Source organism: Panthera pardus, unplaced genomic scaffold (genome assembly GCF_024362965.1).
Source record: "Panthera pardus isolate Hobbes unplaced genomic scaffold, ASM2436296v1 HiC_scaffold_17, whole genome shotgun sequence".
NCBI lineage: Eukaryota > Metazoa > Chordata > Mammalia > Carnivora > Felidae > Panthera > Panthera pardus.
In genome coordinates, this window is record NW_026526732.1 from 80838956 (window position 1) to 80854418 (window position 15463).

The following is a 15463-nucleotide window of genomic DNA, read 5'->3' on the forward strand; positions in this document are numbered from 1 at the left end:
TTGTTAAAAGAAAGTAAATATATGAGATTATAAGGAAAAGTTGGTGAAAAGATATAAAATAAACTCAACAAGGATTGATGTTGAACAAAGAATGATAAAAACCTTATTCTTATAGAGGAGGAAGATTGGAAGAGCAGCAGGAAATTGAGAAAAAATTTAAAGTCTGGAGGCATCAATTTGAAGAAGTTTATATTTATGGCTCTTATCTATTCATAATCATTTACTCCCTCCCCCAACTGTCGTTTTTATTCTACCAACCTGGTTATTTTCTTCATAATGTCTCCTACTACCTAAAATTATTTTGTTCTCAGTATTTCTTTAGTTTCATATTCACCAGCACCTCTAGAGAGTAAACTCCCTGAGATTATGACACTTGTCTATTTTGTTTATACTTTATACTTAGCATTGCCTGGAATATAGTGGGTGCTCAATAAATATTTAATGAATGGACATTGCCAGTAAATCTTCATATGAAAACAAGGGAGGAGTATGTTAAGTGAATAAAATGCTTTGGGACATACACTGCAGTGAATGATCTACCTAATATTTATAGTATTAATTACAACTACTCTTTATTGAGTAACTATTATGTGTTATGAACTAGTAATAGCAATTTATATATATCTAGTCTAACATTGACAATCACCTTTAGAAAAATGGTTACTATGCCCTGCTTAGAATGAGGAAACTGGAACTTAGAAGTGTTTTTAAAATCAGGAAGATGGTAATTAGTTTGTCGATATGTTGTTTTTCATTCAGCTAGGGATAAGTAAACAGATTTTTAATAGTACTTATGACTCAGTTTTTGTTAAAAAATAAACTTATAAAGGATCCACTTGTATTGTAAAATAGTTTTCTCCACTTATTTCAGATAGTATAGAAGCTGAAGTAGAGAAAACAATCTTCCCAGAATTTCAGATAAGCAAGAATAAGATTTGGTCGGGGACTCTGGGGACCAGCTGAGAGGGTAAAAATTTCAAGCATGACTGCAAACAGTTATAGTGACTGGACCTTGTAGGAAGACAGATAAACCTAGGAATGGACCAATAGACTGGTGCTATTTGAGAATATTTCTGTGGGAAGGAGTACTCAAGTGAGTTTAACTCATTGTTTCCTCACATCTCACGGACTTTCTAGCTTGTCTTCAGTCCTTAAAACCCTACTCAAACAATGCTTTCGACTATTTCTGTTATGACACAGTAAGAACATTTCCTCATAATTTGCTTTCCCCCCCATTATGCTCACATGGAATCTTTCTACAGCATTAAACCCTGTTGATTTTACACTTCCCAAAAGTATTTCCTTGATTTATGTGATGATGTACTCTGTTGACTTGGTTCTTGTTTCTGACTACTTGCTTCAACTTAGCCTCTCTTTCTGCATCACCTCTTAAGATGTAAGCATTCTGCAAGAGTTGGTGATTTTTTTTCTGGTTCTGTGCTCATTCTCTGGGAGTTATCTAGTCTCGAGATCATACCACATCAGACATGGTCCTTCCAATGTCCAAGTGCCACTAAACATCTCCTTCTGGATATCCTGCTAATAATGCAAACTCAATGCACCCAACACAAATCCATTGTTTTCTTGATTTTCATGCTCCCACCTCCCAAGCCAGTTCTTCCTACATACTCTGGGTGGGTGGTTCCCAAGAGAGTGTAGGACAGAAAACAGAATACCTCTGGACTTTTCTCGCCTTCCCTATCCAATCTCTCACTGAGGTTACTTGAGTCCTCCCTGAAGTATCTCTCACATGCACTTCCTTTCTTCTGCTTTTAAAGACCACTTGTTTTGTACTATTGCATTAGCTTCCTAATTCATCTCCTTGTTTCTGAAGTTTTCCCTCTTCAATCCATTATTTCTGACCCCTTACATACACACACAGAGACATCTTACTTACAAATATAAGTCTTAAATACTTCCCATTGCTTACCAAATAAAGCAAAAATTTCCCAACATTTTATTCAAGACCTTAAACTAATTTTCTATGACTTTCCCTTTTAGGCTCATTTCCCCACCCACTATATCCTTTGTCTTAGACTCTCCTTTTAAACACTCCAACAACCATACTATAATTAGTCTTTAATATGCCTTGCATTTTTCTTCAGTTGAACATTTGCTCTTGAGTTTCCTTTCATAGTATTGCTCCTAGACTTTTCCTGTGAAACACCACTATACATTATTCCAAATGTAGGTTAATGATTAGTTCTTCCATGAAGATTCTCCACCCTTATTCTCATCAGTGACATCACCACCCTATCCAAATGCCATGGCATTTTGTTTATGCATTTTATGGTGCTTCTGTTAGAGAGGTATTCAGTTTAGTAATGAAAAATAAAATATGCTCAAGGATCAGACTTACTTGCTGTATAGCCTCTGGCAAACCACTTAAGTTCCCTTAGTTTCTTTATCTGTAAAAATAAAATTATTAACATCTACTTCATTGAATAGGTAATAAATGCAAAACTCATAGAGGAGTGTCTAGGTCAGAGTATGTGTTCAGCCAATGATGTTTATCATCATCATCATCATCTCTTGTATTAGTCATTTGAATAGATGAGCATCTGTTTTTCCCCATAGACTTTGATCTCCTTGAAGCTAAAGAATATATATTTTTTTATTTTATGTCCTAAATTATAGCACAGAGACAAGAGACAAACATTTAAAAAGGTTTAATTGAAATAATACAAGCAAGGATCTCAAAGAGAAGCTAATGTGAGGTTTATCTATGTGACTTTTTTTTCTCTGAGTATAGTTGATACACAATGTTACATTAATTTCAGGTATACAACATAGTGATTCAACAACTATGTTATGCTGTGTTTACCACAAGAGTAGCTCTCATCTGTCATCATGCAACACTTTTTTAAAAAATGTTTATTCATTTCTGAGAGGTGGGGGTAGCAAGAGAGAGAGAGCATGTGTGAGTCAGGGAGAGGCAAAGAGAGGAGGACAGAGGATCAAAAGTGGTCTCTGAGCTGATAGCAGAGAGCCCATCATTGCCAGACTCAAACTCACAGACCAAGAGATCATGACTTGATCCAAAGTCAGACGCTTAACCAACTGAAGCACCCAGTATAACACTTTTATAACACCATTGACCATATTCCCTATCCTGTACCTTTTAGTCCCATAAATTATTTGAATTCCATAACTATGTGACTTTTTAATCCGTGATGCTGCCAACTTGGATGACTAGCAAAATGAGGTTATATTCCATTATTAGAAGCTGAGAGGTCATGGGGTTAATCAGGATCAGAAACATGATTGATTTCAAGGATGTAACATCTAAGGACTAGGAATTTATATTTAATAAATACCTCCAACTCCCCTTCTTCCCCCCAAAAGTTTATAGATTTGAATGTGTGAAAGTTTTGACTTCACTTGGGTAAAAAATGATGCTAAAAAGATATTACAAAGTAACTTTCCCTTAAGGTATAAAATGTTGGATGTCTGCATGTTTTCTTTTTACAGATCCAAAATGTCATAAAAGCCAAACATAAATCTGTTGTGGGATGAGTCTGGATCTAAATAAATAGTGAAATAGGCTTGAATTAAAATGTCTCAAAGACAAGTATGCTGATGGCAATCATCTAGGACATATGCTCCTATTATAATGAGTGTGATAATTATAAAAATGTCACTAAAATTCTATATAACCTAGCATAGAGGTAAAAAAGATCCCTTTCTTCTGTGTCATTGTGGCTTTTCTCTTCTTTTTATATTTTACTGAAGAAAGATCGTACTATTTTTTTTTTTTGAGACATCTATTAAAAACGTGAGCACATTTTTCTAAAACAGAGTTGTAATATAGACATCTAATCTCCTTTCCATGGCAATAACCCAAATTACATTAAAGTGACATTGTAATGCCTCTCATCCTAACTTCAATTAAGACAATATAATCTATGAAAATTCATAACAAAATGAAAACTTATTTCTTGAATTATGTGCTCCTAGAACTTCTTTTTGACATCTTATCCCGGGCATTAAATTTGTAAATATTTGAGTTGTACTATTGTCTATATTGTTTTTTATAAAGTTTGTGACTCTATCAAAAGCCTTATTCATTAGATAATTGATAATCCAAGTATGTTTTTTAGTATTTTTTCTATTGTTATTAAAATCAATGATAATTAGCTTATCAAAGGTCATGCTTTATGAATGAAGTCAAACATCAATGAAAAAGACTAATAGTGAATAATAAATGGAACAATCTCAACATAAATTAATAAGCTGTAGGAAATTGAATTTTCATTTATTTTGTTACTTCATTACACATATGTATGCCTTAGATGAAAAGCTATTCCATGTTCCATAAGATCTGTTTATATCATTTGTCAGAACAGGTCATATTAAAAAAATCTGTTGAGATCTTCACTAGTCTTGTTTTAATATAATTTTGGCCAGACATCACTTAAAATTTTTTCCCCATATTTGAGTTCTGGCTTAATAATTCAATGTCTTTTGAACAATAGATAACTCAGCTCATATTCAGCTAATGTGTTCTTTCTTGTTTTTATTGAAGGTGGTCCCTGGGGGCAACTGTAATATACCCCCGAGAACTGGTAAATAGGGGTAATGAGATTGTTCTTTGCGAATTAAATTACAAAATCAATGGTAGTCATATGAAAAAAATTAGGTTTGCTGGCAGGGTCAGAGCAAGACTTGGCTGAATACATAAATAATTCTAAAAGAAAAATAATAGTCAGTGAGGTTGTTATTCAGCAATAAAGCCAGGAAAAGTTGACCCAGGGGAGAAAACTTTGGCTATGTCCATTCTAAACACAAAGCATATTGTCCAATGGCTTTATTGTGAAGATCCATGCTTTAGGCAATTATTTGAATTATATATAACTTACTTTTATTGTGATTATGTTCTCACCAAAGAGCTAGCCCATTAAACTTAGACTTTCCTTGAGGGGATACCTTTGTGGAAAGAACTGATTATGCTGATGTGAGTGTTTAAGAAGGTAGGACATCCATATTTCTATTTATATAATGGAATTATAATTTTACACATCATTCTCTCCCTATTAAGTGGCTGAGGTCTACTTCCTGAAAGATAGATTCATTCTCAATGTGCTGACATTTAACATTTTTTTCCAGTTTTACTGAGATATAATTGACATATAACATTGTGTAAGATTAACATGTATAAAGTGATTTGATATATATTGCAAAATTATTACCACAATAAGGTTAGCTACCACCCATTTTGTGTGTGTGTGTGTGTGTGTGTGTGTGTGTGTGTGTGTGTGTATGGTAAGAACTTTTAAGATTTACTCTTAGCAAATATCAACTATACAATACAGTATTGTTAAATATAGTCACCAAGCTGTGCATTAAATTTTCAGAATGTATTCATCTTATAACCTGAAGCTTTGTACTATTTTACCACCTTCACCTGTTTCTCCCACTTCTACCCATCTGCCCCTTGCAACAACCTACCTATTCTCTATTTCTGTAAGTTTGGTATTTTAGATTCCACATATAAGTGAGATCATATAGTACTTATCTTTATATGACTTATTTCACTTAGCACAATGCCCTCAGGGTTCATCTATGTTGTTGCAAATGGCAAGATTTCTTTTTATGCTGACTACTATTCTATAGTATATATGCACCACATTTTCTTTTCTTCTTTTCTTTTCTTTCTTTCTTGAAAGAGAGAGAGAGAGAGAGAGAAGGAGCGGGGGAGTGGCAGAGGGAGAGAGAGACAAGTAGGCCCTACATCCAGCATGAAGCCCAATATGGGGCTCCATCTTATGACCATGAGATCATGACCTAAGCTGAAATCAAGGGTTGGACACTTAATCAACTGAGCCACCCAGGTGCCCCTACATTTTCCTCATCCATTGATAGACATCTTGGCTCCTTCCATGTCTTGGTTATTGTGAATTATGTTGCTGTGATCATCGGGGTGCAGATATCTCCTTAGGATCCTGATTTAGAGGGGGGGGGGAAGATGGCGGCATAGGAGGACACTGGGCTCACCGCTGATCACTGCTGATCACTTACACCTGCCTAAATACCCAGAAAACCACCAGAAGACTAGCAGAATGGACTCTCCGGAGCCAAGCGTAGACAAGCAGAGCCAAGTGGAAGAGGGTAGGAAGGGCGGAGAGGCAGTGTGCACTACACGGACTGGCGGGAGGGAGCCAGGGCAGTGGAGGGGCCTGCAAGGCAGAGCCCCCGAGTCTGGCTTGCAAAAGCAGAGGGGCCAGATGGAGTGTGTTCTGACAGCCAGCAGGGCTGAATTTCTGGAATGTTATAAGTCAACAACTCTGCTTGGAGAGTGGGAGGGCTAGAGGACAATGGGAGGGAGAGTTGTTGAGCCCCTGAGGACAAAGCTCAGCTTGGTGGGGAACAAGGCGCTGAGAAGCGCCATCTCCCTCACCCACACCCCAGCCAAAATCCCAAAGGGAACCAGTTCCCAGTATGGAACTTGCTTTCACCAGGTAAAAACACCCAACACTGTGTTTCTGGGGATCCATCCCTCCGACAGGTCTGCCTCCCTCCCGGTGGTGCAAGGCCCCTCACAAAGTGGATCACTGAAGGCAAAGCAAGATGAGTCTGCCCCTCCTGCCCCTGTGCACCTTGTGGATCCAACCCGGCTAATACATCAGGCTCCCATCAAAGCAGCACCACAAGCCTGGCAGTGTGCAAGTAACCCAGACAGGGTCCACACCACTCCACAGTGAGTCCTGCCTCTCGGGGAGGGGAGGATAAGGTACACACCAGTCTGACTGTGGCCCCAGTACAGGGCTGGAGGCAGACATCAGGTCTGACTGCGGCCCCACCCACCAATGCAAGTTACTCCAGACAGCACAGAGGAAGAGCCCTGCAGTTCCGCACCACTCCAGGGACTATCCAAAATGACAAAACGGAAAAATTCTCCTCAAAAGAAACTCCAGGAAGTAGTGACAGCTTATGAACTGATCAAAAATGATTTAAACAATATAACAGAAAATGAATTTAAAATAATACTCATAAAATTAATTGCTGTGCTTGAAAAAAGTATAGAGGACAGCAGAGAATCTATTGTTACAGAGATCAAAGAACTAAGAAACAGGGGGAGCTAAAAAAATGCTATAAATGAGCTGCAAAATAAAATGGAAGCGACCACAGTTCGGATTGAAGAGGCAGAGGAGAGAATAGGTGAATTAGAAGATTATGGAATTAGAATTAGAATTAGAAAATTTATGGAAAAAGAGGAAGCTGAGAAGAAGAGAGATAAAAAAAATCCAGGAGTATGAGGGGAGAATTAGAGAACTAAGTGATGCGATAAAACGCAATAATATATGCATAATTGAGATTCCAGAGGAGGAAGAGAGAGAGAAAGGGGCTGAAGTTCTATTGAACAAATCATAGCTGAGAACTTCCCTGATCTGGGGAAGGAAAGAGGCATTGAAATCCAAGAGGCACAGAGAACTCCCTTCAGACGTAACTTGAATCAATCTTCTGCACCACGTATCATGGCGAAACTGGCAAAATACAAGGATAAAGAGAAGATTCTGAAAACAGGTAGGGATAAACATGCTCTAACATAAAAAGGAAGACCGATAAGACTAGTGATGGATCTATCTACTGAAACTTGGCAGGCCAGAAAGGAATGGCAGGAAGTCTTCAATGTGATGAACAGAAAAAAATATGCAGCCAAGAATGCTTTATCCAGCAAGTCTGTCATTTAGAATAGAAGGAGAGAGAAAGGTCTTTCCAAACAAACAAAAACTGAAGGAATTCATCACCAGCCCTACAAAGGATCCTAAGGGGGATCCTGTGAGACAAAGTACCAGAGAAATCGCTACAAGCATGACACCTACAGACATCACAATGACTCTAAACCCATATCTTTCTATAATAACACTGAATGTAAATGGACTAAATGCTCCAACCAAAAGATATAGGGTATCAGAATGGATAAAAAAACAAGACCCATCTATTTGCTGTCTACAAGAGACTCATTTTAGACCTGAGGACACCTTCAGATTGAAAGTGAGGGGATGGGGAACCATCTATCATGCTACTGGAAATCAAAAGAAAGCTGGAGTAGCCATACTTATATCAGACAAACTAGACTTTAAATTAAAGGTTGTAACAAGAGATGAAGAAAGGCATTATATAATAATTAGAGGGTCTATCCATCAGAAAGAGCTAACAATTATAAATGTCTATGCACTGAATACAGGAACCCCCAAATATATAAAACAATTAATCACAAACATAAGCAACCTTACTGATAAGAATGTGGTAATTGCAGGGGACTTTAATACTCCACTTACAACAATGGATAGATCACCTAGACACAGGATCAATAAAGAAACAAGGGCCCTGAATGATACATTGGATCAGATGGACTTGACAGATATATTTAGAACTCTGCATCCCAAAGCAACAGGATATACTTTCTTCTCGAGCGCACATGGAACTTTCTCCAAGATAGACCACATACTGGGTCACAAAACAGCCCTTCTTAAGTATACAAGAATTGAAATCATACCATGCATACTTTCAGACCACAATGCTATGAAGCTTGAAATCAACCACAGGAAAAAGTCTGGAAAACCTCCAAAAGCATGGAGGTTAAAGAACACCCTCCTAAACAATGAATGGGTCAACCAGGCAATTAGAGAAGAAATTAAAAAATATATGGGAACAAATGAAAATGAAAAGACAACAATCCAAATGCCTTGGGATGCAGTGAAGGCAGTCCTGAGAGGAAAAAACATTGCAATCCAGGCCTATCTCAAGAAACAAGAAAAATCCCAAATACAAAATCTAACAGCATACCTAAATCAAATAGAAGCAGAACAGCAAAGACCCCATATCCAGCATAAGAAGAGAAATAATAAAGATCAGAGCATAAATAAACATATAGAATCTAAAAAAAACTGTAGAGCAGATCAATGAAACCAAGAGTTGGTTTTTTGAAAAAATAAACAAAATTGATAAACCTCTAGCCAGACTTCTCAAAAAGAAAAGGGAGATGACCCAAATAGATAAAATCATGAATGAAAATGGAATTATAACAACCAATCCCTCAGAAATACAAGCAATTATCAGGGAATACTATGAAAAATTATATGCCAACAAACTGGGCAACCTGGAAGAAATGGACAAATTCCTAAACACCCACACATTTCCAAAACTCGAACAGGAAGAAATAGAAAGCTTGAACAGACCCATAACCAGTGAAGAAATTGAATCAGTCATCAAAAATCTCCCAACAAATAAGAGTCCAGGACCAGATGGCTTCCCAGGGGAATTCTACCAGACATTTAAAGCAGAGATAATACCTATCCTTCTCAAGCTGTTCCAAAAAATAGAAAGGGAAGGAAGACTTCCGGACTCATTCTATGAAGCCAGCATTACTTTGATTCCTAAACCAGACAGAGACCCAGTAAAAAAAGAGAACTACAGGCCAATATCCCTGGTGAATATGGATGCAAAAATTCTCAATAAGATACTAGCAAATCGAATTCAACAGCATATAAAAAGAATTATTCACCATGATCAGGTGGGATTCATTCCTGGGATGCAGGGATGGTTCAACATTCGCATATCAATGTGATACATCACATTAATAAAAGAAAAGAAAAGAACCATATGATCCTGTCAATCGATGCAGAAAAAGCATTTGACAAAATTCACCATCCTTTCTTAATAAAAACCCTCGACAAAGTCGGGATAGAAGGAACATACTTAAACATCATAAAAGGCATTTATGAAGAGCCCACAGCTAATATTATCCTTAATGATGAAAAACTGAGAACTTTCTCCCTGAGATCAGGAACACGACAGGGATGTCCACTCTCACCGCTGTAGTTTAACATAGTGTTGAAGTGCTAGCATCAGCAATCAGACAACAAAAGGAAATCAAAGGCATCAAAATTGGCAAAGAGTAAGTTAAGCTTTCACCTTTTGCAGATGACATGATATTATACATGGAAAATCCTATAGACTCCACCAAAAGTCTGCTGGAACTAACACATGAATTCAGCAAAATCACAGGATACAAAATCAATGTACAGAAATGAATTGCATTCTTATACACTAACAATGAAGCAACAGAAAGACAAATAAAGAAACTGATCCCATTCACAATTGCACCAAGAAGCATAAAATACCTAGGAGTAAACCTAACCAAAGATGTAAAAGATCTGTAAGCTGAAAACAATAGAAAGCTTATGAAGGAAATTGATGAAGATACAAAGAAATGGAAAAACATTCCGTGCTCATGGATTGGAATAATAAATATTGTTAAATGTCAATACTACCCAAAGCTATCTACACATTCAATGCAATCCCAATCAAAATTGCACCAGCATTCTTCTCGAAGCTAGAACAAGCAATTCTAAAATTCATATGGAACCACAAAAGGCCCCAAATAGCCAAAGTAATTTTGAAGAAGAAGACCAAAGCAGGAGGCATCACAATCCCAGACTTTGGCCTCTACAACAAAGCTGTAATCATCAAGACAGCATGGTATTGGCACAAAAACAGACACAGACCAATGGAATAGAATAGAAACCCCAGAACTAGACCCACAAACGTATGGCCAACTAATCTTTGACAAAGCAGGAAAGAATATCCAATGGAAAAAATACAGTCTCTTTAACAAATGCTGCTGGGAGAACTGGACAGCAACATGCAGAAGAATGAAACTAGACCACTTTCTTACACCATTCACAAAAACAAACTCAAAATGGATAAAGGACCTGAATGTGAGACAGGAAACCATGAAAACCCTAGAGGAGAAAGCAGGAAAAGACCTCTCTGACCTCAGCCGCAGCAATTTCTTACTTGACACATCCCAAAAGGCAAGGGAATTAAAAGCAAAAATGAACTATTGGGACCTCCTGAAGATAAAAAGCTTCTGCACAGCAGAGGAAACAATCAACAAAACTAAAAGGCAACCAATGGAATGGGAAAAGATATTTGCAAATGACATATCGAACAAAGGGCTAGTATCCAAAATCTATAAAGAGCTCACCAAACTCCACACCCGAAAAACAAATAACCCAGTGAAGAAATGGGCAGAAAACATGAATAGACACTTCTCTAAAGAAGACATCCGGATGGCCAACAGGCACATGAAAAGATGCTCAACATCACTCCTCATCAGGGAAATACAAATCAAAACCACACTCAGATATTACCTCACTCCAGTCAGAGTGGCTAAAATGAACAAATCAGGAGACTATAGATGCTGGAGAGGATGTGGAGAAACGGGAACCCTCTTGCACTGTTGGTGGGAATGCAAACTGGTGCAGTCGCTCTGGAAAGCAGTGTGGAGGTTCCTCAGAAAATTAAAAATAGACCTACCGTATGACCCTGCAGTAGCACTGCTAGGAATTTACCCAAGGGATACAGGAGTACTGATGCATAGGGGCACTTGTACCCCAATGTTTATAGCAGCACTGTCAACAATAGCCAAATTATGGAAAGAGCCTAAGTGTCCATCAACTGATGAATGGATAAAGAAATTGTGGTTTATATACACAATGGAATACTACCTGGCAATGAGAAAGAATGAAATATGGCCTTTTGTAGCAATGTGGATGCAGAGTGTTATGCTAAGTGAAATAAGTCATACAGAGAAAGACAGATACCATATGTTTTCACTCTTATGTGGATCCTGAGAAACTTAACAGAAGTCCATGGGGGAGGGGAAGAAAAAAAAGAAGAGATTAGAGAGGGAGAGAGCCAAAGCATAAGAGACTCTTAACAACTGAGAACAAACTGAGGGTTGAGGAGGGGGGGGAGGGAGGGGAGGTTGGGTGATGGGTATTGAGGAGGGCACCTTTTAGGATGAGCACTGGGTGTTGTATGGAAACCAATTTCACAATTTCATAAAAAAAAAAAAAGATCCTGATTTAATTGCCTTTGGATATAAACCCAGAAGCATAAATGCTGGATAATATGATAGTTCTGATTTTAATTTTTTGAGGAGCTTCTATATTGTCTTCCATAGTGGCTGTACCAATTACATCCTTATTAGTAGTGCACAAATATTCCCCTTTTCCACATATATACTGCCACTTATTCTCTCTCTCACTCTCTGTCCATATCTTGGATAATATTCACCCTAACAGGTGTGAGGTGACATCTCATCATGGTTTTGATTTGTAATTTTTTTGTGATTAGTGATGTTGAGCAATTTTTCATGTATGTGTTGGCCACCTTTGTGTCTTCTTTGGAAAAATGTCTATTTAGAGGAAGGTTCAATATAGTGACATAGGAAGACCCTGAACTCACCTCTTCCACAAATATACCAAATCTACACCTACATATAGAACAATTACTCCTGAAAAAAAGAACTGAGGGCTGAATGAACAGATTCTAAACAATAAAGGATAGAGGGACCACATAGAGAATGGCAGAGAGATAGAGACACAGTAATGATAGGAACCCCACTCCTGATGCTGTATGCTACGGTGGGGGGGAGGGATGATACTGAAGGACTAGAGTTAGTGTGAGTTCAGAGAGGCTGCTGAGTGCCACTGTTTATGTTCCCCCTGTACCTTGACAGTGCAGATGGGAGTACCATCTGGGCAACCTAGCCAGCCCAGTAAGTTCTGGGCCCCTTGACCTGCCAGCCCCAGACATCCCTCTGAAGGAGACACCACTAAGTGGCACCAGTGTGGCATATACTAGGACACCCCTGGTCAGAGCCCACTATAGCTCCAGACATCTCACCAAGGAGACAAAGGCACAGAGGATCCTGTAACACTTCAGGCATGCACCCACTTCAGCTCCAGTTGTCCCTTTTATTGTAAGATTAGGTTAAATTCCTTCAAACCATTTAAATTTTTAAAAATGTTGTTAATAAACTATCCAATCCTATAGTATTTTCCTTCTATACAATTATTCCCACTCTAAAAGCAATTAGAAACCTCTTTGAATATATTATAGTATATAAATACATATGTATATATAAATATAAATATATGTATATGTACATATGCAAGATAACACCTCAGGGAAAAAAAACTAAATGAAACAGAGATAAGCAACCTACTTAATAAAGACTTCAAAGTAATGATCATAAAGATACTCACTTGACTTGAAGGAATACTAGATGTACTCAATGAGAACTTGAACAAGGATATAGAAAATATAAAAAAGAGCCAAGCCGAGTTGAAGTATGCAATAACTGAAATGAAAATACACTAGAGAAAATCAACCACAGATTAGAAGATGCAGAAGACTGGATCAGCAATCTGGAAGACAGGATAGTGGAAAGATTTCAATCTGAACAACGAAAAGAAAAAAAGAATTAAAACAAAATTAGGATAGGTTAAGATATCTCTGGGAAAACATCAAGCATGCTAACATTTATATTATAGGGGGTCTCAGAAGGAGAAGAGAGAGAGAAAGGGGTGGAAAACTTATTTGAAGAAATAATAGCTAAAAACTTCTCTAACCTGAGGAAGGAAGCAGACATCTGAGTTCAGAAAGCACAGAGAATCCCAAACAAGATGAACCTAAGAAGGCCCACACCAAGACACATAACAGTTAAAATGTCAAAGATTAACAATAAAGACAAAATGTCAGAAAAAAAAAGAGAGAAAATCTTAAAAGAATCAAGAGAGAAACAACTAGTTATGTACAAGGGAAACCCCATAAAACTATCAGCTGATTTTCCAGCAGAAACTTTGCAGGCCAGAAGGGAGTGACATGATATATTTAAAGTGCTGAAAGGAAAAAAAGTACAACCAAGAACATTCTATCTGGTAAGGTTATCATTTGGAATTGAAGGAGTGCTGGAGTTTCCCAGACAGAAAGTCCAAATAAAGTCATCACCATTAAACCAGCCTTACAAAAAATGTTAAAGAAACTTCCTTAAGTGATAAAGAAAGAGTTATAATTAGATGAAAATTTTGAATAGAAGAAAATTTTGAAAGGAAAAACAATACATGAGTAAAAACAAACAGTACAGGTAGTAAATTAATCACTTATAAAAAAAGTTTAAAGGTTAAAAGATGAACATAGTTAAATCAATTATATCTAAAAAATTAGTTAAGAAATTCACAAAATAAAATGTTGTAAAATATGACAGATACATAAAACATGGAGGTTGGCAGTAAAGATGTTCTTTTACAATGTGATCAAACTTAAGCAACCATCAACTTCATATAGACTGCTATATATCTAGGATATTATATATGAACCTCATGGTAATCACAAACCAAAAACATAACAGATGAATAAAAAATAAAGAGAAAGAAACCAAAGCATAACACTAAAGAAAGTCATCAATCACAAGGGAAAAAGGCAAGAGAAGAAGAAAGAAACAGAACTACAAAAACAACCAGAAAACAATTAACAAAATAACAAGTACATACCTATTAACAATTACTTCTTTTTTTAAAAATTGTTTAATGTTTATTTATTATTGAGAGACAGAGAGACACAGACCATGAGCAGAGGAGGGGCGGGGGGGGTGGGACACAGAATCTGAAGCAGGCTCCAGGCTCTGAGCTGTCAGTGCAGAGCCCAATGTGGGTCTCGAACTCACAAACCATGAGATCATGACCTGAGCCAAAGTCAGTCGCCTAACCAACTGAGCCACCCGGGTGCTCCTATTAACAATTACTTTTAATATAAATCATTTAAATGCTCCAATCAAAAGACATAGATGACTGAATGGAGTAAAAAAAAAAGACCCATCTTTATGCTGCCTTCAAGAGACTCACTTCAGACTTAAAGAGACATGCAGACTGAAAGTGAAGGGATGGAAAAAGATATTCCATGCAAATGAAAGTTAAAAAAAAAACTGAGGTAGTAATACTTGTATCAGACAAAATATACTTTAAAACAAAGACTATAGCAAGAGACAAAGAAGGGCATTACATAATGATAAAGGGATCAATTCAATAAGAAGATGTAGCAATTGTAAATATCTATGCACCCAACAGAGGAGTACTTAAATACATAAAGAAAATATTAACAGACATACAGGGAGAAATTGACAGAATAGTAGGCAATTTTAACAACCCACTTACATCAATGGATAGACAATCTAGACAAAAATAAATAAGGAAACAGTGGCTTCGAATGATACATTAGACCATATGGACTTAACAGATGTATGCAGAACATTCCATCTAAGAATAACAGAATATAAATTCTTTCCAAGCACACATGGAACATTCTCCAGGATCAATCACAAGTTAGGCCACAAAAGAAGTCTTAGTAAATGTAAGAAAACTGGAATCTTATCAAGTATCTTTCTGGACCATAATTGCATAAAGTTAGAAAGCAAACACAAGAAAAACTAGAGAAACAAAAACATGGTGAAGGCTGAAAAATATGCTACTAAACACCCACTGGGTTAATGAATAAATCAAAGAGAAAAAAACATACATGGAGATAATGAAAATGTAAACACAATGGTCCAAAATCTTTGGGACACAGCAAAAGCAGTCTATGAGGGAAACTTATAGCAATACATCAAGAA